This window comes from Coptis chinensis, chromosome 6 (genome assembly GCF_015680905.1).
Source record: "Coptis chinensis isolate HL-2020 chromosome 6, ASM1568090v1, whole genome shotgun sequence".
NCBI classification, from domain to species: Eukaryota; Viridiplantae; Streptophyta; class Magnoliopsida; order Ranunculales; family Ranunculaceae; genus Coptis; species Coptis chinensis.
In genome coordinates, this window is record NC_141461.1 from 28,154,702 (window position 1) to 28,177,573 (window position 22,872).

The 22,872-nt window shown below is 36.2% G+C and overlaps 1 long non-coding RNA gene across 2 annotated transcripts; it reads left to right on the top strand.

Moving 5' to 3' along the window:
* The first annotated feature begins 1,542 nt into the window (after positions 1-1,542).
* On the top strand, positions 1,543-21,837 carry LOC147492427 (uncharacterized). 2 transcript variants are annotated; one of them, XR_015198063.1, is made up of 3 exons: positions 1,543-1,743; positions 4,999-5,051; positions 21,783-21,837. It is a non-coding gene; the product is annotated as an uncharacterized LOC147492427 (long non-coding RNA). The 2 variants fall into 2 exon arrangements; XR_015198064.1 differs by lacking the exon at positions 1,543-1,743 and adding an exon at positions 3,133-3,451.
* The last annotated feature ends 1,035 nt before the right edge of the window (positions 21,838-22,872 follow it).

Here is a 22,872-nt window from a genome sequence, read left to right on the forward strand (position 1 = left end):
TGTTTCAATACTTAAAGATAGCCAAGATAGACCTTCTTTTGATATAATATGATTTATTGGGGTACAATACGAGTAGAATTTCCACAATTTTTGTTGACTTAAATATTTTGGGTCTATGTTGTACTAAACTTTACAGGGTTTACTTATTATCTCTATGATATCTTTTCAATTCCCTGAATATTTTTCTTAAAAAAATTTACATAATCCAAAAATCTGTTGCGTAACAAAAATTAGGATATGGGTCGTGTCCAATTTGGATTTATACCTATTGATCATGATGCAATGAAATGGGTTTATAGTTTTCATGTGAAATGGGTTTGACAGTTTTGTAAATTCGAGATTGAATACTTTATAGTCATGATGATTGTTGAATAGACATGTCTTAATTTGTTAGATAACAAAATGTGTTCAAATGATATTAGTAGTACCAACTATTTGGCTACTGCCTAAAGTTCAAGTATTTTGAGGTAAAAAACATTGTAGTTTCATGGCATTAATTATTTATATTTTGGTGTTTCATTGCATTATGAGTGGGTTTACACACACCAAGCATAGTAGCACTTAAACAAGTATGCATTGGTAAGTATACAATATGCATTTTCACCTTTCAGAAAGTAGCTCATGATCAACATTATAGGTGCATAAGAATGCATTATATAATGCATTGGTAATTTTATTGTAGTCATGGTAATTGTAATAATGACCAATAAAATAATATTCCAAAATACTGTTGACCAAACAAATCTCCATTTCCATTCCATCTTGCTCTAATGCATCTGTAAGGTTTCAACATAATTATAGTACAGGCAGTCTGGGAAAACTTTCCCATAGGAATAGTTGATTCGAGTGTTTCAAACTTGATTGAGCAATTGGACTTAATGTTTTGAGTTTCACAATTAGTAATGGGAAAAAGGATTCCTAATCCACTCTTCTTAATTTGTATGGTTCTCTGACTTTCTCAAGCTCTGCTTTACTCACTATATGAAAAGGTCTGCGAGAACCCTCACGGTTCATCTCTCTGCATCCATGGAAATTCAATCTAATCAAAGGTATGATCTCTATCTTCTTCTTAATAGCATCAGTCTGCATTAACTATTAATAATACGTTCTTTATCTGTTCTAATTTAAATACCTCATTTTTTTAATTATTATTTATCTTTTTTATTCTTTGTTTTCTCAGACTTTTTAGTGTTTTGATTCACTTTTATTCATTGTAGTAGCCAGTTAGCCACTGCCTTCTTTAATTGCAATATATATATATATAAGCTCGCACATATTCTTTCTCCTCACCATATTGCCCTCTATTTTCCAACCCAAGCAATATTAGTGGTTCTTAAAAAGAAGAGGTCCTAATAATTAGAAACACCTCCCCTGCATTTGTTTATTTCTCCTTCATTTTAGTCACAATTAGAAACACCTCCCTCAAGTCCAAAAAATCAATTGAAATTTCAAATATCAAACAAAATAACAATCGATATATTTCTTGGCAATGTATCAATATCAATTCTTAACTTCTTCTTACGTCTCTCATTCACTCTGTCTCCACAAAACAAATGAAAAATAACTCATCTTTATTTTTGGAAGCATGGATTGGGCAACGGAAAATCCTAAAAAAAATCTAAAACCCACACAAACCTTCTTACTTGATCACCAACAGCGCTCTAAGTTCTTCTTCTCTAATGGCTTAATCTATGGATATTCACTCAATCCTTCTATTCACTACTGATCTTTTACCGAGTTCAAGTATGCCTCATCCTCACTGGCTTTCTTTTTCCCATTGTTTACTGCTACATAATTTTTTTGAGAAGAAACACCCTTTCTTCTCCCATCGCCTCTTAGATTAACTCTAAATTTTGTTGTAAAATTCCATGTATCAAACATACCATTGAATTAGTTAAATTTTAATAGTATGTGATGGTATTTTTGAAATTATAGTTGGTTGGGACTGTTTCTGGCATTATCTACCAAGTAATTTTGTCTAAATGAAAACTTAGATTGGAGAAGCCATTGTCTACCAATGCTTGGTAGAGTCTATTGGCTTACTCAGGAAAGGCTGGTGTAACCTTTCATAATATGAACTTCAGTGAAGTGATTTCCAAATGGAGTTATGGGCATTGCTGAGGTCAAACTTTGGGAGAAATCACATGAATGGAAATATTAACTTCCTGCTCAGCTGAGTCATATGGAAATATAAGTATGTGATGGTATAATAATTTTTTTAAAGACTGTGAGCATTTGAATAGCGAGAGGAATTTACCCGACGGAAAAAAACAACTTAATTCTATGTTGGGTGAAATCAGATTATGTTTCCTTAGCGTAAACTCTTTGGGTATGATTGATCTACAGGACAAGTCATATGGAAGAGGGATAGAAAGAGTCGAACAAAAAATAAAATAAAATTGGGTTGTGTGTACGTAGAGATTTATATTATCCCCCTGATTTATATCGTCAAGTCTGATGGAATCATGGAAGGGGAGGGGGGGGGGGGGGGTTGTAGTAAATGTCTAGCAAAAAGGAATTCATCAGGAGAGTAATCTTTACTTTGTGTGCACATTTTTGAAGACAGTGTCTACTGTTGAAAGTGTAATTTGTAATGTGAAGGCTTTAATGTGGGCGTGGGTATCTCATGTTAATAGTTTAAGGGGCTTATGTTTTTTACGATCTCATGGTGAGACGGGACAATATTGTGATTCTCTTGATTGTGTCTTTGTAATTTGGTCTAGGCATTGTATTGTGACTATCTTTGTCACTCTTCACTTCATTAATGGAAATGTAGTTTTATCAATAATAATAATAAGAAAAAAGAAGAGAATTGAGTGATCTCTTGAAATCAGTAGATGATACCATTTATTTCCTAAAAGGAAAAAGGGGAGGACCTATTAGGGAAATAGACCAACGAAGAATTTGGTCTAAAAATGTTCAAACTGCAAGAAATCTTTTAAGAAAGGTTTTGTAGAGGTTATGCAAAAGCTCTAATAAATTTTTATGGGGAATAATTGTAAGACGCACAAAAAACATACATTGTTGTGGAAGACGTATGGTGGTTTGTGTCTAATGGTGTCAACCATATCACAATTATGATATCAGGGTCACTGGTGGAGTTGTAAAAGGAATCAAAGCTGACCGCAAGGAGGTGGTGGTGGTAATTGGTAAAGGCGGAATCCAAAAGGATGGTGTAGTAGATGGAGCCTAAATAAGGATGTAGATAAGTATTGGTTGCTTCTGGTGGATGGTTGTTCCCCTAAAGATGGATAGGATGGTAATGAGTGGACAAGACAAAGAAGTATTGTCGTTCCTCCTCGAATCCAGAAGAAAATAATCAATTCTTTTGTATGTGTTGTGATTTTCCTGATTAAAGAATTGATGAGACTCACTTGACGATTCGCTCGAAATTGACCTCCAGCAACTCCATCATTAGTCATCACTATTCGTGAAATCCATTTTCCAAGAGGTATACACTATATTTTCTCTTTATGTATTGTTTCTTGCGAGAAAAGAAACCAATTTTTGTGTTTTTTTGTTTGTGTGCAACTTTTTTACAAACCTGAGCTGATGTATTATAAAACGAATTTATTGTTAATTTCAGCAAGTGTTTGTTAGGCTTACTTCTTGCATCCATGTGAATAAATAACACTTTTGCAATTTACTTAACGTTAGCTTTAACTCATTGTTAGATTCAGCTCATTGTTGTCTATCTAATGATTGAATTAGTTTACTAATATGATAGTATGAGAGAATGAAACTTTCTATACATAATCCTTTTAAGCGATATTAGAGTGTACGTCCACATTAGTTTGCCAATTGCGAAAAAATTTGGAGACTAAATTAGAAGTTTACCTAAACCTACAAAGAGTTCGCCACGAACAAATAAAAACATAGAATTGAAAAAACTGATAAGCCTAATAGCTGCAACTCTTTTTCTTTCTTCCATCATGTGTGAGGATCCATAAATAGTATTTTTTTCCTCGCTATTTGTTTGTTTTTTCACTTTTTCCTCTTCCTTTAAAACATCAACTATCGTTTGCCAGTAGCCACAATTTGTTTGAATAGTCTTAAAATCAAGACATTATGGATATCTAAGGTATTCTAAGAGTTAATTTAATTAGCATGTAAGATATATGAAAGCAATACGTATTGAAATCTGAAGGTGCCTTCAATTGTAGTGACCATTAACCTACGTTTTTTTTTCCTGGAGTGTAAGATTAATCAAATGGTTTATGAAAATTAAGTAACTATTGACGGTTAATCAAGATATTCAGCATATAGTGTGCGGTGTTAGGACTATAGAAGGTGAAGTTGACAGAGTCGTTCACAAGGATATGCACTTTAATGAGTAAAGCTTGACAAATATTTTACCTAATAGATCGATTTCCTTTTCATTGTCTGATTGTATCGTCTATTGCTAAATGTATTACGATGTAAAACTATAAGATTGCAAATTCACGACTAAACAATGAAGCATATAGGAACATTGTTCATGGTAATTAGGTTCATTATAGATTTTAGTTATATTGGTATGATTATGTTCATTGCTTTAGGAAGACCTGGGAGCTTATCTAGAATTTTGTAACTGAACATTGAGAAATTAAGTGCAAGCCCATGTTTAAATGTTTGTTTGTTTAGTGTGTATTTAAATATTTAATAACTGCGGAAACTTAATACTTTCGAAAGTTACAATCCAATTTTTGGGGTTTTCAATTTTTACCACATCTTTAGTAACAACTCATTATTGAAACTCATACAAGGTCAGTTGATTTTGGGCACTCTTCTTTAGTGGCTGCTGATTTTAGTTGATTTGGTTAGTTATTTATTTTGTCAACTGTTCTCTCTCCAGTTTCTTTGTTCAAAAGAAGATAATAGAATGTTCCATTTATAAAACTTCTTATTGACTTTATAATTATAACTTTTAGTGACTTCATAATTCTTTTTGGTTTCTCTACTCTATTATTGATCAGCCATGACTGGTAAATGAAATGTATATCTCATTTGTTGGTTCAGTTTGGAAAATTGTGAGGGTGCAACTTCAAGCTCAAATTGTGAATGAAACCAAGGTATCTATATATCTTTTACTAAAATAAGTGAGGTGTGCTTCGGTGATAACATGACTTATTTAGATGATAGCATGTCTTATTTCAATACGAATTATGATTAACTATGTTAAACCACTTTTCAACCTTTCAATTACTCCCTCACTTTATTGAAACACTTACGGTACATATACAGATAGAAAATTGGGTATGGCAGTGATGTTGAAAAGTTTCTTTTCAAGGGTTCCTGATTAATCGTGTTAGTTTAGAACCAAAACAACTACCAGTGAGAGAGAATGTAGGGGATTTAAATTAGTGCTCTACACAATTATGTGACAAACTATACAACCACCATAGAGAAAGGAAAACTTTTCGGGTATAGGTCTATATGGCAATTTCAAACCATGGTATAAATAAGTTCACATACAGATTGACAACTTATAGGGAAAAAAGAAGATTTTGTAACATATGTGATTATGTAGTTTATACTATTTCTAACTCAGTAACAGTAGTTCGATATAATTACCGGAATTGAAAACCGGTTCTCAAAGCTATTTTTGTGTGTGATATTTCTTCTTTATCACCACGTCATTTTCTACTAAAAAATAACTGTTTGAACAAAAAGTGGAAAAACCTCGGCCTCAAAAGAGTGGTGTACCTTGAAAACAAAAATTACAAAAATTCTCATTAATCACTAAATAGGCTTAGGGCCATTTGAAATTTCAGAAGAATGCATCGTGGGTTGCCCCCATGTAAGTTGTTTTCTAACCCCTTTTCTCCAATTCAATTTGATATTTGACGTACTGATTTGTTTTAGTTCAAGTTTCTTCAATTTTTTCTTTGTTTTCTTCTTCCTTTGTTTGGGGTTTATCACTACAAGAAAAATGACTTTTGGCCATAGATACAGATTAGCTTTAGCCACGGTCATAGGTTGTTGCATAATACCCACGGGCTTTAGCCGTGGCTACAACTTTTGACAGGTGTGGCCAAATTTCTGTGCGGTTTGAGTTTAATTGGTTTTTTTTGCCACGGTCATGTTTCTATCTCTATTAACCGTTGATAGACCTGTATTTTTTCTCATCCGTTGATATAATGAAAATTAGATGGAGCACAAAATGAGCCGGCCCAAAAATTCTACCGAATTTTACCCGCACAAATACTCTCTCATTTATCGAAAGGTTTTTTTTTTCGATAATACAAAAGCAAATACTCTTGTCTCGGTTTTCTTTCCCTCTCCTCTCTCACGGCAGTGACGCAGACACGCCACCCTCTCTCTCTCAGGTAACCCTTTCTCTGTTTTTTTTTTCTTCTTCTGCTAATCTCGCTTTGAACATCTCTAAATCATTATATTTTTGAGAAAAACTTCATCTTTAATCACTAGGGAATTGTTCTTCGTCTTTCTTCTCATGTCTCTCTATCCCCTCTCACAATTCTTGGTTTTTAAGAGTTAGTATTTACCATTTTCGATGAAAAGGTAGTGTTTATTTGTAAGGTTTGTTTTGTTAAAATTTAGTTTAAATGAAATAATATCACTCATGGTTTATGATATTTGTTGTGAACATGTCCGGATTATTGGTTTTTTCATTTACATCAAGGTGAGTTTTTCTCCCATCTCTGGTTTAGTGTTAACTTGAAATGGTTTTTTTTCTAGAAAAGCTGAAATTTGTTTTGTTTTACTTCTCTTGGTTATAGATATTGTTAGTACTGATTCTATCACCAAATGGGGTTGTGTTATTGTTATACTAGATAATGCCCCGTGCCTTAAGGCACTCATCAGCACGATTTCTGAACAAAGTTGCGTAGAGGAATGGTCTTATGATTTTCCACTTTGTTTCCCTAGGGCACTCATGCTTTGGCATGCACCAGAGCAGCACCCCACCAGAGCTACCTAGGCTCCAAGAAGAAAATGGGCCTATAAACTCCATTGTATTATCTTTTATTGCGTAATACACTAATACCTTAACTTTGAAAAAATTCCGCAAACTGGAATGACCACGCATCAGTAACAATTTGGGTTTTAGGTTCAAGTCACCACAGTTTCATATAGAGACTATTATCAACAGTTTTTTATTTTGATTTTAAGCTTCTGCAACTTAAAATAATAAAACAAACAAAATGGACAATGGCATGGTTCGAACCATTTACCAACTTGACGGATACAGAAACATGCAAACGGGCCAGCCTCATTACACTTCATGAAATTTGACGGCGCACATTAAATTAGTATCTACAAACAAACATCTCGGGATATTAAAAAACTTATTGGCCATCCGATGGGTGTTAAAATTAATCTAGGCCATTGTTTGTATTTGCCTATTTGTTATTTTGTCTTCTAGTGCCCAAAAAACCCTAGCTTATTATATAGATGTTAGTCCTGATTCTAAGTTAAAGTGGGTTTGTGTTGGTCGTTTGAGTTTTTTAGGTATAACTAAGTTCCATAAAATCATATTTGTTTGGTATATGACTTACTAGATGATAGATATTTGCTACTTGTTGACGTGATGTACTTGCATTATGTTCTCTATTTATTATATTTGTCTGCCTAAGGTGTAGTTTAGAATGTTAATTGCAATAAGTTGTAGTGTTGATTAGCTAAGTGCTGGGCATTTTTATGGAATTCAAATCAATGTTTTGTAAGGTCCAATATACCCATTTGTTATTCATTTAATAATTTAATATTTTATTATATTGTAAGTGAGAGTGTCTCACATACAAATTCATTATGATTCTAAGCACCCTAAGAATCCATTTGTCGATACCAAGATTAGTAACTTGGATGCTACTGTTGTTGTTGATACTTCTTCTAAACCAAAGCCTAGCGTTCGCGGTAGTCTCAAGAAGTAATCGTTTTAATATCGAGTATGTTGTTGAAGTGTGTGGTAATTGGTAGAAGTGAGTAGGAGAATCCTTACTTGCTTCTTTTTATTTTTATGCTCCTACTCTATATTATACTGAATGCAAGTTAAGATATTGCTATTGGGTTAACTCAAATACGCTGTTAATGTGGGCGATATAATTATATTTCTTCTAGATAATATCCTACTTGATTGCATATGATATCATCTTTGTTGTTACTGTTCTTTATCTAGTTTCAATTTATTTTTTTAAGTGAGAATGTAGTTTGTTTTTTTCTTATGCATGCCTCAATCAATCCATTTTTTGTGTGCTTCCAATTTATTTGAATTTATGGGTGCAACTAGGTTAGATTGATTGTTGGATGTAGTACTTGTGCTATTTTAGTCTCTCCCTAGTGTGGAGTTCATTATTTACTTATGTGGTGGTCTATTATGTGTATGGTTTACCTGCCATTGTATTTTCAGCTCTAACTATTTTTGATTTATTCGTATTGCAAGAACTACAATATGGAGGGGTTTGGGGTGATAGATAAAAGTTGGATTGATCTACCAAAAGAGGATGATCGTTTTATTCATGGTGTTAATCAATTTGTACAATTTGTAAGGGATCACTGTCACCACAAGGATGTGATCCCATGTCCATGCGATAACTGTAGAAATAGGGGTTGAGCACTAACCCATGAGGTGGTCACATTGCATTGTTACCAAAAGGGCTTCTACAAATAGTATACATTTTGGAGAATGCATGGAGAAACAAGTCAGCCACCAAGTGTGGCATTTGAAAGGGGTGGAAGGTCAAATTCCACTAATTTTGAGGTGGGAGGGGACTTCCTTTTTTTAGGAGAATGTTGCATTCAGTACCGTCGTAGAAGAACTTGACGGTGATAACTTGGATGCTGTTATTGAACAATGATCAACAGATGGTGCTTGAGGAATAGTTGAGGAAGATTATATAGTTGAGGAAGAGCCTGACACAATTGAGTCCGATAATTTTCGTGAGGCTTTGAGTCCCTTATATCCTGATTGTGAGGACTTTACAGTTTTGAAATTTGTCGTCAAGTTGTTTCGGTTAAAAGTTACACATGGGTGGATAGACAAGAGTTTTACGGGACTCCTCGAATTACTTCGTGTGGCTTTTCCACGTGACAACAAGACTCTGGAGAATACTTATAGGGCAGAAAAATTAATAAAAGAGTTGGGCCTTAAATATGAGAAAATTGATGCTTGCCCGAATGATTGCATGCTATTTTGGAGAGATGATGATTGGAGGGATACTTGTACTACGTGTGGAGTGTCGAGGTACAAATATGCTGATATCGAACAAAGGAAGAAACATATTAGGATTCCAGCAAAGATACTCCAATACTTTCTAATTACGGAGAGGTTAAAGAGGTTGTATAGTGTACCATGGGTGGCAAAGGAGATGTGTTGGCACTCGGAAAATCGATTGAAAGGTGGAGAGATGGGGCATCCAGTTGACTCATCTAATTGGAAATTAATTGATCGAAAGTATAAAGACTTTTCAGCTGAAGCTCGTAATGTTCGATTAGGACTAGCGACAGATGGTTTCAATCCTTTTGGAACTTGTGGCACATTATACAACTCTTGGCCTGTAATGTGTGTTGCCTATAACCTTCCTCCGTGGCTTTGCATGAAATCCAAATTTACCATGCTCTCTTTACTCATCGAAGGGCCACGACAACCAGGAAAGGATATCGACATATATTTATTGCCACTTGTTTGTGAATTGCAATCTTTGTGGAATACTGGGGTGACTGTGAAAGATGCAAATAGAGGCAAGATGTTCAATATGCGCGCAATTTTGTTATGGACTATCCATGACTTTCCTGCGTTAGGTAATATATCTGGTTGTAGAACCCATGACAAATATGCTTGTCCCATTTGTGGTCCAAATACCTCCTCATTGAGACTCCAACATAGCCAGAAATTTGCTTAACATGGATAGTAGACGATTCTTGCCCTCGTCGGATGCTAGTAGGATGGACACTAGACCAAGCACCTTTAACAAGACTGAAGAGCTTAGAGAACAGCCTTTGAGATTGACCGGACTGCAAGTTGAACAAATGACACAGAATCTGAAAGTGCAATGGGGTAAGGGAAAAGAGAAGGAAAAGGGGAATGGAAAAAGGAAAAAAAAAAAGGGAAGGGTGGTAGAAAACTAAAAGAGGACAACGGGGATGGGACATGTTTTTTCAAACAGTCGATATTATTTAGGCTTCCATATTGGGCAGAGCTTCTTATCCGTCACAACTTGGACGTTATGCACATTGAAAAAAATGTTTGTGAACTCCTGATTGCTATGATGTTGAACACAAAAGGAAAAACAAAAGATAACGCCAATGCACGCAAAGATTTGCAACTTCTTGGGATTAAAAGGAAGTATTGGTTGAGTGATCAAAATGGTAAGAAGGTTATGAAGCCTGGGGTGTTTTGGCTTCGGCGGAGGAGAAAAAAGTTGTTCCTTACGAGCTTAAGAGATCTCAAAGTACCTGTTGGGTTTAGTGGTAAGCTGGAAGAATATTGTCCAAAGGCGGTCGCGAAGGATTTGAGTGGAATGAAGTCTCATGATTATCACATTTTGATGCAACATTTGCTTCCAATCTTTGATCCAACATGCATATCGAGATAGGAAGGAAGTCCGACATGTGATCTTGAGTATTTGCACATTTTTTCGTGCGTTATGTTTGAGGAGACTTGATGTTGACACTTTATGTGAGCTTGAAAAAATTTGTCCTCCATCGGTATTTGTAATAATGATGCATCTACCTATTCACTTAGCGTATGAGGCTCGTATGTGTAGACCAGTATTCTATCGTTGGATGTATTTGTTTGAGAGGTAATTCTAACTAATAAGATTGTTTACTTAGCTTCATGGTTGGTTTGTGTTAAGTTATTATGTTATAAAATTCTTAATTTTTTGAAGGATGATGAAGGTCTACAAGGATTATGTTACAAACAAGGCACGTCCTGAAGGTTGTATCGCGGAGCGATACTTGAAAGAGGAAACCATGAACTATTACAAAGGAGGGAATAGTCTTCTCCAGAAGCTTGAGCGAAAGTCTAGTGGTGAAGAAGTAATACCATCAGATGTGTTTGATAGTGAATTTGATGGGGCTGATGAAGTTGGCCCAGTTGGTTTGGGTCATACTTATCATTTGGTAGGTGTTGAATATGAGCAAGCACGCAATTGGGTACTGAAAAGCCATCCAAGATATGATTGTAGGTACACGTATGTATTTCTAAATTTTAAAAGTTGAAATTATAACTTCTATATACTTAAACAGAGTATTGCTTTAACTAATACATATATTTATAAACGTAATATCTTATTTAGGAGTACACTGCAGATTTGGAAGCTTCAGAGGCGATTGTGCACGGAGGAAGGCAGGCCAATATAGGGTGTCCATGGACGACGAGGTCATTCCTTGGTTGAGAAGACAGCCTGAGTTTGAAAACATAGAGGAAGATTCTTTCAAAAATATAGTGGCGGGACCAATGAGTTGTGCCATGGCGTACAAGAAGTATTATGTCAATGGTTTCCTCTTTATTACAAAAGACTATTAGGAGAATAAGAGGAACCAAAATAGTGGTGTTTGCACAGAGTGTCCAACTACATTCCGGGCTAGCGCGAAGGATAAGAACCCAGTAGAAGATGTTGCAGAATATTACGGTGTTCTTACGAATATCATTCAGTTGAAGTATCAAGATGGGTACCAGCCTGTTTTGTTCAAGTGTGAATGGGTTAAACTTAGACATGGTGTGAAGCTAGATGTGGAAGCGAACCTTAAATTGGTAAATTTGTCAAATCAAATTAGTTCGGATAATATGAGTGACGAACCATTCATTCTTGCAGATAAAGCTTCTCAGGTTTTCTACTTTAAAGATCCAAAAGATCCCGACTGGCATGTGGTTTTGGAAGTCCCAAGAAAGGTGTATTGTGATCAAGATGAAACATGTCTTCTATCTGATGACCCAATTGAAGTTGATCCTTCTTATGCGGAGCCTAGTAACCTTGAACCATCCACATATGATCTGATTTTTAACGATCCAGACGATATGTTTGTGGTTGTTGAAGACACTAGGAGGAAGAAAAGACAAAAAAGGAATTAGTTCACTTTAACTAAATGCTTATCTACATTAACTATATTTGAATTTTGTATCTATGTTTAAAATTTGAATACCTGTGTTTGAATTCTGAATACATGTGTTTGATTTTTCAGGTTACATAATTATAAATGGATATCATGTTTTATGATTTGTTTTGATAGATTAAATGTTATGCAATATTTGTGTTTTGATACATCATGTTTTAGATACTTGAAAAATGCATGTTTTGAATATTAAGAGTTTCTGGGACTTGTTACAATATGTACAGCAGCCTTCATGGGAACTCCATCTCAAAACAACTTGAACTTGTCGAAAAAGTAACTTCGAGGGACGACATGGAGCGGAACTAATTATGGTAAGAATTTTGAATTTTGTCTAGTTATGTGTTTCTTGGTTACCCGCACCACCCTGCTCCGGCTATCCTAGCCTTTGCATTGCATCATTTATTGCTGCGGGGAGATAAAGCTTCGGGATAACCACTGAATTAACGGCTTACGAGGATTATGCTAAAACATAATGCCCATACTACTTAGGTCGTTACTTATGCCCGTCGCGTACTACCCGGTGGTTATACTTATAGCGACTAACGCCTTCCACGAAATACAGGTGATCCACGTTAGAAGCGGCGGCGCAGATCGAACAGACCCTAATTTCTAGTCATAGCCCCCAACGGTGAGTTGTCGTTGATCCGAGTAGTACCGGTAGACGACGAAAGCGGTTCAAGAGTGTAGTCGGTTCAAAGATAATAAGATGAAGCTGCAGTTTGAGATCCCTTCTATCTTCATCTGCTTTTCTCCATAGTCTTTCATTCCTCTTACCCGACTATGAACCGGGCTTTGCTACACCAGCCAGCCCTTTCACTAGCACCACAAATGGCGGGGAAGTTTCTTCAATTTATTAGCCATTTATCAAAAGTGAGAAGGCTTAAATGTCTTCCACGAATAAAAGGAAGTCGCCGGGTGATATAGATAGATAGAAGTAGATCAGCGAGATCCATCCGGATCGATTCTGTGTCTCATTATCGTTTAGACATTCGAGAAAGGCTATGTGGCTTCACACTCATTCGATTATTGCTTTTTTGAAGGATATCTTGTTTACCGTATATGAATGCATGTGGAATTAGATTATCTTTCGGGTTCTTAGATTGTAATTCCTTTTTTTTCTTTGATCTTAATATTTTCTTTAGTTATTACAGGAATTGCATCTGAACTTTAATGTATACTAATTGACAAGTTTACTATGTACTTACAGATAGGACTCCATCTACTCCAGAATCATCCAATGCTCCTAAGGAGACTAGAGGTAAGGCAAAAGGAATGTTGGATACGCCAAATACGAAGAAAAAAGTTTGGTTAACATTGGACCATATTGAACAACCATGTCACCCTTTAGCAGAGGTAAGTAGGTTTTCCTCTGAATGTGGTGTACTTGTATGCGGTGGCGTCGGATATGCTATGGTACTTTTTTCCAATTTGAAACATCGTTAGTAGGCGTCTTTGAAACATTGGAAACCAACGGGGTTTGTGGGATGTCCTAGCATCAATACGATATACACTAAAAAAGTCATGGGTGAGGCATGCATGGCGGTCATAAGAGCACCTTGTATAAAAACTTAGTCAAGGGAAAATCTCCTGCTGTTGTTAAACAAGGTCCAGCTCCAGAAGGTGTCAATCTTGAAGATTGGTGGGTTTTTGTTGATATCTGCAACACTAAAAAATTTCAGGTTATCTAGTCATTAGTTTATTAGTTGTGAATTTTATATGTATATTCTCTTATATATTGTTTTGTATATAGGTTGCTAGTGAAAGGAACACTATAAACCGGTCAAAACAAACAACTCCTGCTTGCGTTGGGAGGACACCCACCCAAATTATTCGACAGCATATTGCTAAGGAAAAGAACAAGCCAGTCCATATGGTTGCTAGGCCTAAATCTTATATCCGGATACACAAGAGGAAAGCTCCATGCACAGAACCAGTTGAGTGGGAGGTAAGTGTCATTTTCCTAGTGGGAGGGATTGTTGGTAGTAAGTTATTTAAGTTGTATCAAGGTTTGATTGCAGTCTTGAGCTTTAGTGTAATACTTTACTTGGTAAGACTATATTATGGTTTCACTCCCGTTGTGTTGAATAGGAGAGGATTAATAAGGACATGTCTGCAAATTCAGGGTCTCCAATGACAATCACCGACGATGCCGTGACAAAGGTATGCAAATTAGGATGTTAGTAGTGCATTAAATGTTTGTGCTATATTGTAGGTAAAATGAAATGTGTTTGGATACAGGTGGTTGGCAAAGATAGCAGGGGCCGCTGTCGGGTTATGGGTCCAGGGGTCAACAAAACAGCAATGAAGAGGATGGAGCCTATTTTGGATCAAAACTATCACTTGGCAGAAGAAAACTCCAAGCTATGGAAGGAGACTCAAACAAGCCAAATGAATTTTGTTATGCAATTAGAAGAGATTAGGTCAACAATGTTGAGGCAACAAGAACCATCCACGACCAACTCTTTTGGAACTTCCAATAGTATACCTCACTCTAGTAATGCAACCTCGGTATGTGATTGTCTCTTTTAATGCTTTACTTAAACCTTTGTAAGTTGTTTAATTTTTTTATATCCAACACCTTTGTTTTTTAGCTGGAAATCTCAAAGATTGGCAAAGAAGTTAACTTACTTGGTGGTTGGCCCCTTGACATTGTGGCAACTGGATGTGTTAAAGAAGTTGACCCCACCTACAAGTTCCATAAAAGGTGCTTGGGAGAGAGATCTTACTTAGTTTACGTTGATGAAGTACATGCACAAGATGCTGCTCTACCATTCCCTCATGATGCATGGTGTAAGAATCTAGGAGAGAGTTGCCCAGGAAATGTTATATGGCCCAAGTCATGTGTTGAGTTTTTGTCATCTACATCGCAGTCTTGAATAAGTTTACTATCTTTTTTTTTTTTTTTTTTTTTTTTTTTTTTGTGATACATGCCTATGGGCATGTTTGACTATGTTATCTCTTTTGCTATTTTGAAACGCGTTTCTATGTTTATGTCCAAGCTACTACCAAACTGGTATCATTTTTTTTTTATTCAATGTAATACTTGTCTTATTTTGCTAATATCAATGTATTGAATGTTTGCTTTCTCTGTTTTTGCTAACCCATTTTTAACTCCGCCAATGCAAGTAAACTTTACGATTGCATTTGCATTGCCGGTCCCAAGCCCGAAAAAAGGAGGAGGGAGAAGTGGTGTATAATATGTTTCTCTTTGTATTTAATTTTGTTTATTTTTCTCTGGGCTGTAGGGAAGAGCTACCAAGAGGTACAAGGGCAACCAATATCATTGTTATCCCTTCGCTAATGGCATGTCCATCTATCACTCCTAATGTCCCCAGTAGCATCTGCCTAGCCATGTCATTGATCACAGGTCTGCATTCCAATCCAGTAGACTTGAGTGATTTCCTTTTTGCAGTTTAACTCTATCAAATGCACAAATACGATTATCTAACAAATGATATATTTGGGAATCTTTTTCTTATTATTGTATATGGTTACTTGATGTTTCTTGCTGCTAGTTATCTATCAACTGGAAGTGAACTTTTTCTTGAGATTCTTGGTCTTGATATTGTTGGTGGTCTTTTTCTTCCTATGCTTGGTGCTCTTCCTGATGCTTTGCTTATTCTTGGTCAGTGTCTTGGTTTTCATTTTGATCTGCTCATTTTTTAAAATTGTAGTAGGTAAGAATGAAAGTACTAGTGTGATTTTGCATTGTAGCAGAAATTTGAAAACTTGGATTAGTCTGATGGTTGGTTGTTTAAGGTGGGGATTTGATCGATTTCGCAACGATTTACTGATGTCAATTGAGAAATATCATTGATCTTTGTTATTGATGCAAAAGGGATAATGTTTTAAGCAATGGAAAATGTAGTTCTTTAGAGCTGATTGGTGAATTCAGCTGCAGTGAGCATTCAACACTCACCCATGGTCACACAGGGGCCTCCAGAAAAAACAGTCTGAGGAAACTGAAAAGATCCGGAAAGTTAATGAAGTAAGTATCTGGTTCAGACAAATTTGGGTTATGAAGTTCCTTTATGTTTCTAATTTCGTTTATGGAAGTTCCTTTATGTTTTTAATTCCGCAACCAGTTTGGGCTTTATACTGTATATCCTTGTTGCTGTTTTCTGCATGGAAACAAATTCCTCATTTTCAGGTTCTTTTCAATGGACACCACGAATACATGATATGCTTGACCATCGTCATGTTCTAAACTAATGTTCTTTTCATTCTTTGTTGAAAACTGCTGTGCTTAGTGAAATGACTGAGACTATTTTTACAGTCCCCCCCCCCCCCCAACACACACACACACACACACGGTCCAAATGGGTTGTCATTGAATTCCAAAGATGACCTTTGAGACTGGGTGACTTCATCGCGTTCGATGAAAGATCTGGCTATCCATCACTTCTTTGGAATATAGTGTCAACTGTACTTTATGTCATCCCAAAATTTAGGTTGCAAGAGCCATTGTTGAATTTAAACCCATTAGCCTTATAGAAAGTGCATGTAAAAATATCCTTAGGCTCTTTTATGCATGTGGTATGAGTTTTTGACACGTTGATATTCCTCATTTTCCAATCATGCCGAAGCATTACATCCCCCTCCTCATTTTCCAATCATGCCGAAGCATTACAGACCCGCAGTAAGAACTAAACCACTTCCCCTCATCTCAAAGTTTCAATCTTTTTCCATCTCCTCATTTCTTAATCTTTCATTCTACATGGAAAAAAAAGGAAGGAAATGCAACAAAGTACATCACCAGAACAAAAGCTGTCAAATACTTAGAAGTCTCACTTCAAGACTTCAGGTATATATAATAATATGTCAATTATATTACGGTTACTGTAACAAAATTAATTGTTAAATTTGTATAGGAGACTATGTATACTCAAGGGAGTATATCCAAGAGACCCGAAGAAAAAGTACGAAGGGAATCATAAGACATAATATAATATGAAAGATATTCATATACTTGCACACGAACCGATACTTGACAAGTTTAGAGATATAAGAGCTCATGAACATAAGATAAATAAAGCGTTAGCAAAGAAGAATAAGGAACGAGCTGAAGCGGTTGAAAGAAGAGGAGGCCAAGTTATAAGATTGATAGACTTATTCGTGAAAGGTAACAATTTGGGACTTTTAGTGATATTTTTCATGTTTTATTAGTGTTGTGGGGGGTTTCGGTTTTGATGTTTTGAGTCTTTGGTTTTAGGTACCCGAAGTTTTATTGATGCACTTAGAGACTTGGATGATTGTTTGACTATGGTGCATTTGTGTGATCGTTGCCCGCTTTCATTTGGAGAGGGCATTGAAGTGGATCATATTCATAAGTGTCTAAGGTATTTAGTGTTTTAAGTAATATTGTTTTGGAGTTTTGTTTGTTTACAATTTGGATGTGGATGAGAGAGAGAGCATATTTTTTAGATATCCCCACAATTAGAGCTATTAGCTTAGCTGGAGTTTTGCTTGGCTAGCTGAGTACGGAACGCTAGCTCTCTCTACTTTAACACTTCGTTCATTGTTGGCCCGGAGTAAGACATGCCACCTTAATGCACTAGCCAGTTAGAAGGATTTGAACTATTACTGAACCGGCCTTCGAGATGAAAGGAACGAAAGCAGGCAACATGAGTATGCTACTTCCTGCAAGATTGCATTCTAATGGTTTGTCATGTTCCTACTCCAACTCCTGCGAGAATGGCCCTCCCTACTACAGACTACGCTCGGAAAGTTGGTGATAAGCAAGGAGATTTGAATTTGAAATTATTGTTGTGCGAAGATGGTGATAGAAGCCTGTAAATGCTTTATGTAACTACATAAGAAAATTTGGGTTAGTGGAGTGCTTAACACAAAGATTTGCAAAATTTTAATATAAAAGAAGTATGTGTCCTACTGATTGTTTTCTGCAAAGAATGTTGCGTTTTGCGCTAATTCGAGGGTGTTCAAAAATAGGATGTTATGGAATTTATCTATTTTGTCCTCTTTCGATGAATTTGGTACACCTTTTATGTTATTTGACAAAGTTCTGTTGACTTATTATCAGACTTAGCCATGAATGGCAAGCGTACATATCTCAAACTCATAGCCTTCGGAAAACTTACATAGGTGTGAAAGGCATTTATTACCAGGTAATGAAGTGCTTATGTCTATAGTTTCATTGTAATATACAGATGTGTTGAGGTTTGTAACATGGCCATGAACTTTCTTGTGTGAACAGGCTGATGTTCAATGGCAAAATATCACATGGCTAACACCCCATGCTCTGCAACAAGTCTTGTCTGATGAAGTAGACTTGAAGGTCATGTTAATGTTTTTGGAATTCTATGAGGTAATATCTCTATGGTCTTTGGCTCATTGTTTTTTATTTGTCTTATAAAGAGCAAATTTCAAAATCGTCCCAGGTTACGTAATTAGGTGTTCTTTAATTTGTCAAATTAAAATATGTTCATTGAGGCTAGGTTTACTGAAATTGAGGGAAGTATTACACGAATTGTAATGGGGGTACTTGTCACAGCAGGGTTAGGGGTGGCAATGGGTCGTGTTGGGTCGAGTTCGTGTCATTTCATACTCGAGTCACGTGTTCGGAGAGCAAACCCAAACCCAACCCAATTACTAATTGTGTCAAGTTTGTCAAACCCTAACCCAACCCACATATGTAACGAAGTTACCCAACGGGTCAATTTCGGATCTGGTTAACAGATAGATAACCCATAAGTTATCTGACCTCTCTCTCTCTCTCTCTCTGTCTTGGAGGGGGGAGGGATTATGTATAATAGGCGATGTCTATACCTTTTTTAAGCATAAGTAAAGCTCATTAACTATGCTTCCTGTGCTATTGCCTCTGCTTGAAAAAGACAGAGTTATCACGGATCTGAGCTCTATTTCAAATTGCGGGTAACTTTTTTTCGTATTAGCTTCCTCTATGTCAACTTCCGTTTCTGTCATTAAATTGTCAGTTGTTATTCTAAGTGAGAGTTGTTTGTATTTCCAGAAAAATGAGATCCATAAAGACGGTTTTGTGAGACATATGAGGAATATTGTGGGTGACCAGATGCTTAGACAAGTAGTACATAAAATACAAATGTAGCAGGCAAGTATATAATGATATACTATTAATGAACATGTGTTCTTTCATGTACCTCTTCTTAAAATGAGTTATCTCCTCTAAAAATACCATGTTTTTGTGTAGGACCAAACCAAATCTCGCTGATCAAAACTCACAGACAAGATCCCACCAATCTCAGGCACAATCTCAGACATCTTCCCAGCAGCAACAGCAACAACAACATTTCATTTTTCAGCTTGGTGGACCAATTGCATGGCGGGTCTATGTCTCACTTGATGACCAATTCAACTATGCAACATAACCCAGTCTCGTGGCAGTCATCCATGGGTAAAGACCTAAAAGGTAATTCTCTGGCTTCAATACTTTTCATAAAATGGTAAGTACTATGTCAGACTCAAGAACAACACATTTCATTTTTCAGCTGCCTCAAGCTCTAGTTCTTTTAGTGCTGGTCGAGCTGACCTCGGAAACCCAGTACCAGCTGGAACAAATTCAATATTGAGTTCCTTGTTACGTTCATTTGTTTCTCAATCCTCAGTTATATTCCAGGTAACCTTCATGTTTCAGTTTTGCCTACTTTCTATTTTCTATGCTTGATGCTTTGTGATTTATTCCAATGGTACTAATTAGATTTTTCACAAGTATGCAACCTGGAATCTTCCATTATCCGCTTATGTTTTAGGGAAAGCCTTAAAGTAAGTATGCATTGTTTCGCCGTTTCACCATTTACAATGTAAAAAATATTCAATTAATTTGTACATTTTGTTCCAATCTAAATTCTTAGTGTTTTGAAACATTCAGGGTGAAATTGGTGTTTTCTTCCCCTTGATAGTGCTTCGATCCTTGGATAGCTCCGATGGTCCTCTTAACCAAAGAGCGAGTGTTCTTCGGTAAATTTCTTTCTTGAGCACATATTGTGAATTTATTTGTGCTTCTGCATTTGGTTTGAGTGTCCAGTTTTACAGACAACAATGTTGTTCGTTTTGGGTGGCTACATGTTTTTGGTAGCCTTCGTCTTTGTACTTTCCTTTCTCTTGTTTTTTGATGTCTTTGGATTTGGTAGGATGCTTGAGAGGTATGCAAGGATCCCCAAATGCTTGTAGAACATATTTGTAAACTATGACTGTGATCTTGAGGTAGCAAATTTGTTTGGCGCATGGTATATAATCTAAAATGTCACTCCACTATTTGTTATCGCATTCTACTGATCTTATGTACCTCTGACTAGTGCATATTTGTTTTTGGTTCTACCCCGAAGGTTACTACTCTATCAAAGATAGCGCAAGGAACTTTTAATGCAGATCCACACTCAGCTACTACATCCCAAACAGCGTCAATTAAAGGTTCGTCTCTTTAGGTAAATTGAAGTATTTTTCAGTTGTTCACAAAACATGGGTGATAGTTGACGTCCACAAATTTTTCATTACCATTTACCTCTTTTATTTAAATGTGTTCTTTCTAGTGCCTTGATAGCGTATTAAAATCACTGGTTAACTAGGAAACGTCACATAGAGAACATGGAAAGCAGAATAGTAGCACTCAGTTCACTGAAGAAGATGTGTTTGCCAAAGATTATATGGAGTTGAGAAGTTACAATTGGGCACCCTTCACTGGTTTTCACTTAGGCGTCTGCTCAGCACAGATATGTTTGACCTAAAGTTCATCCAGTATAAGCACTTGATGCTCTTTTACCATTTTTTGTCCAATGCACTTGGAATTACATAAGTTAGTTTCGCATCGGGGACTTCACTCTTAATTCACGTGACATCCTAATATTTATGTTATGGCATGAAGCTTCCTTAGTACACTAATGAGATATGCATTGTCAGGATTCTCTTTTGATCTCATTGTTACTTTGTTTGTCTCTCTTACCAGGTTCTTGCTGGTAGCTACTTCTCGGTGGCAGGAGCTCTTGTGGGTCTACTGAAACCTGGTACGATGAGCATGTTTGGGACACTTCTTGTCATATGGGGCCTTGTCAAGGAAGGGCTTCTTGGGAAACCTGTGAATACAGATCGTGCAAAAGCATGTTGATTGCGCTAGTATGTGTTTTCACTTGTATAAAGTATGATGTCAATAAAATTGTTAAAAGTAGTCCGGCTCGACCCTTGGCGAAACCCCTGCAAAGATTCTTGTGGGTTTGATTGAAATGATAGAATTTTGTATGACTTGTAGGTGTGATGCGAATTGTATGAATTTAGTATGGCGCCAAAATCAATTTTTTTTATCCAATTCAATACATTTGCCACGGCCATAAACTGTGGCTAAACATTAGATACAGTCCAATAAAAGGCATTTGCCACGGCCTAGACCTGTGGCTAAATTATAGATCAATTCCACAAAAGGCAGGGGCATGGGGTCGTGTGAGCATTAGCCACGGTTTAGTGCTGTGGCAAGCGGGGAAATTCACCACGGCCCATGTAATGGTTTAAAACCATGGCATAAAATGAAGCTTTACCCACGGTCTTTAGCCGTGGCCAAAGATTAGCCATAGGCGCATTAGCAATGGTCGTGTAACGGCTTATAACCGTGGCAAAAGGTCTTTAGCCACGGTTAATGACCATGGAAAATGCTCAGTATTCTTGTAGTGTATGTTGATGTAGTGATTTAAATAATTAATTCATTACTTTGGTATGTCAATTAAATCCTACATGTTGTCTTACAGAATCTGGGGAAAGAGAGAACCTTCTGAAGCTAGAGATGCACGTTGAAAATAATACGAAGTACTACATCAAATTTGTTGGGCCTCTCTATGCCTTTTCCATGTAGTACTTTAAAACTATCATGTATTTTCTCATTTAAGTTTTGTTGCAATCTTCAAGTTTGCTGTAGATTACGCCCACAAAAATTTTAGTGAGAAGGAGAATATTATAGTTGATGCAATTTCTTTCTTTTTAACTGACCAATAGAGTTGTTTTTTATCCTGCTACCTATCTTTAGCTCAATAGAACTTTTGATATATGCCAATCTCATACCCAATCAATACTAGGTACTAGATAGTTATCAATTAATGGATTTGGGTTTCAATTTCCATTATTCGATTTTATTTGGTTTTTTTATATTCTTTGTATTTCCATGTTATGTCAAGTTTTCCTAGGGTTTCATGTATCATTGATCAATTAAACATAGATGTATAGTATTAAATATGAGATTAGTTTTTGTTTGCTATATCATCTGAAATACTTCAGAGTAACATTTCTTGAGTGCCACTGCAAGTTGTGTTAGGTGATGGAAGTGCATATGATTCTGACACCCTCGAGTACACGTGCCTGTGTGTTTGATATGCTAAAGTTTGAATATAAAACTTATATCTGTGTTTTGCCTACTTTAATTATCACCAAAGGCCTTAATAGTTATTGAAGGCGTCCTTAAACCCATTTTCATAATAAAACTAAAACCGATTTGAACTTTTAACATTGTTAGGTTGTCTTCTTATATTTTCTTTTTTTTATCTGCGTAACTGGAAATGGTGATGCCTTAAATCTCTTGTGAACTCCCCTGATCGTGCTTGCATTATGGCAAACAGGTCTGCTGATTGCCCTTTTTTCCAATTTGTTTTGCTTTTATATAATTTCTACTTGATACACCCGCCTCCACATATATGGCACACCGGTTAACAAAAATCATTCAAAAAGCTTCAACATATATATAGGTATATGATATGTAGTGACATACCTTGAATTTATTGTAGCTCAAATTCTTTTTTATTTTAACTTATCACTTTGCAAATATCAATTGCATCTTATAAAACGTAG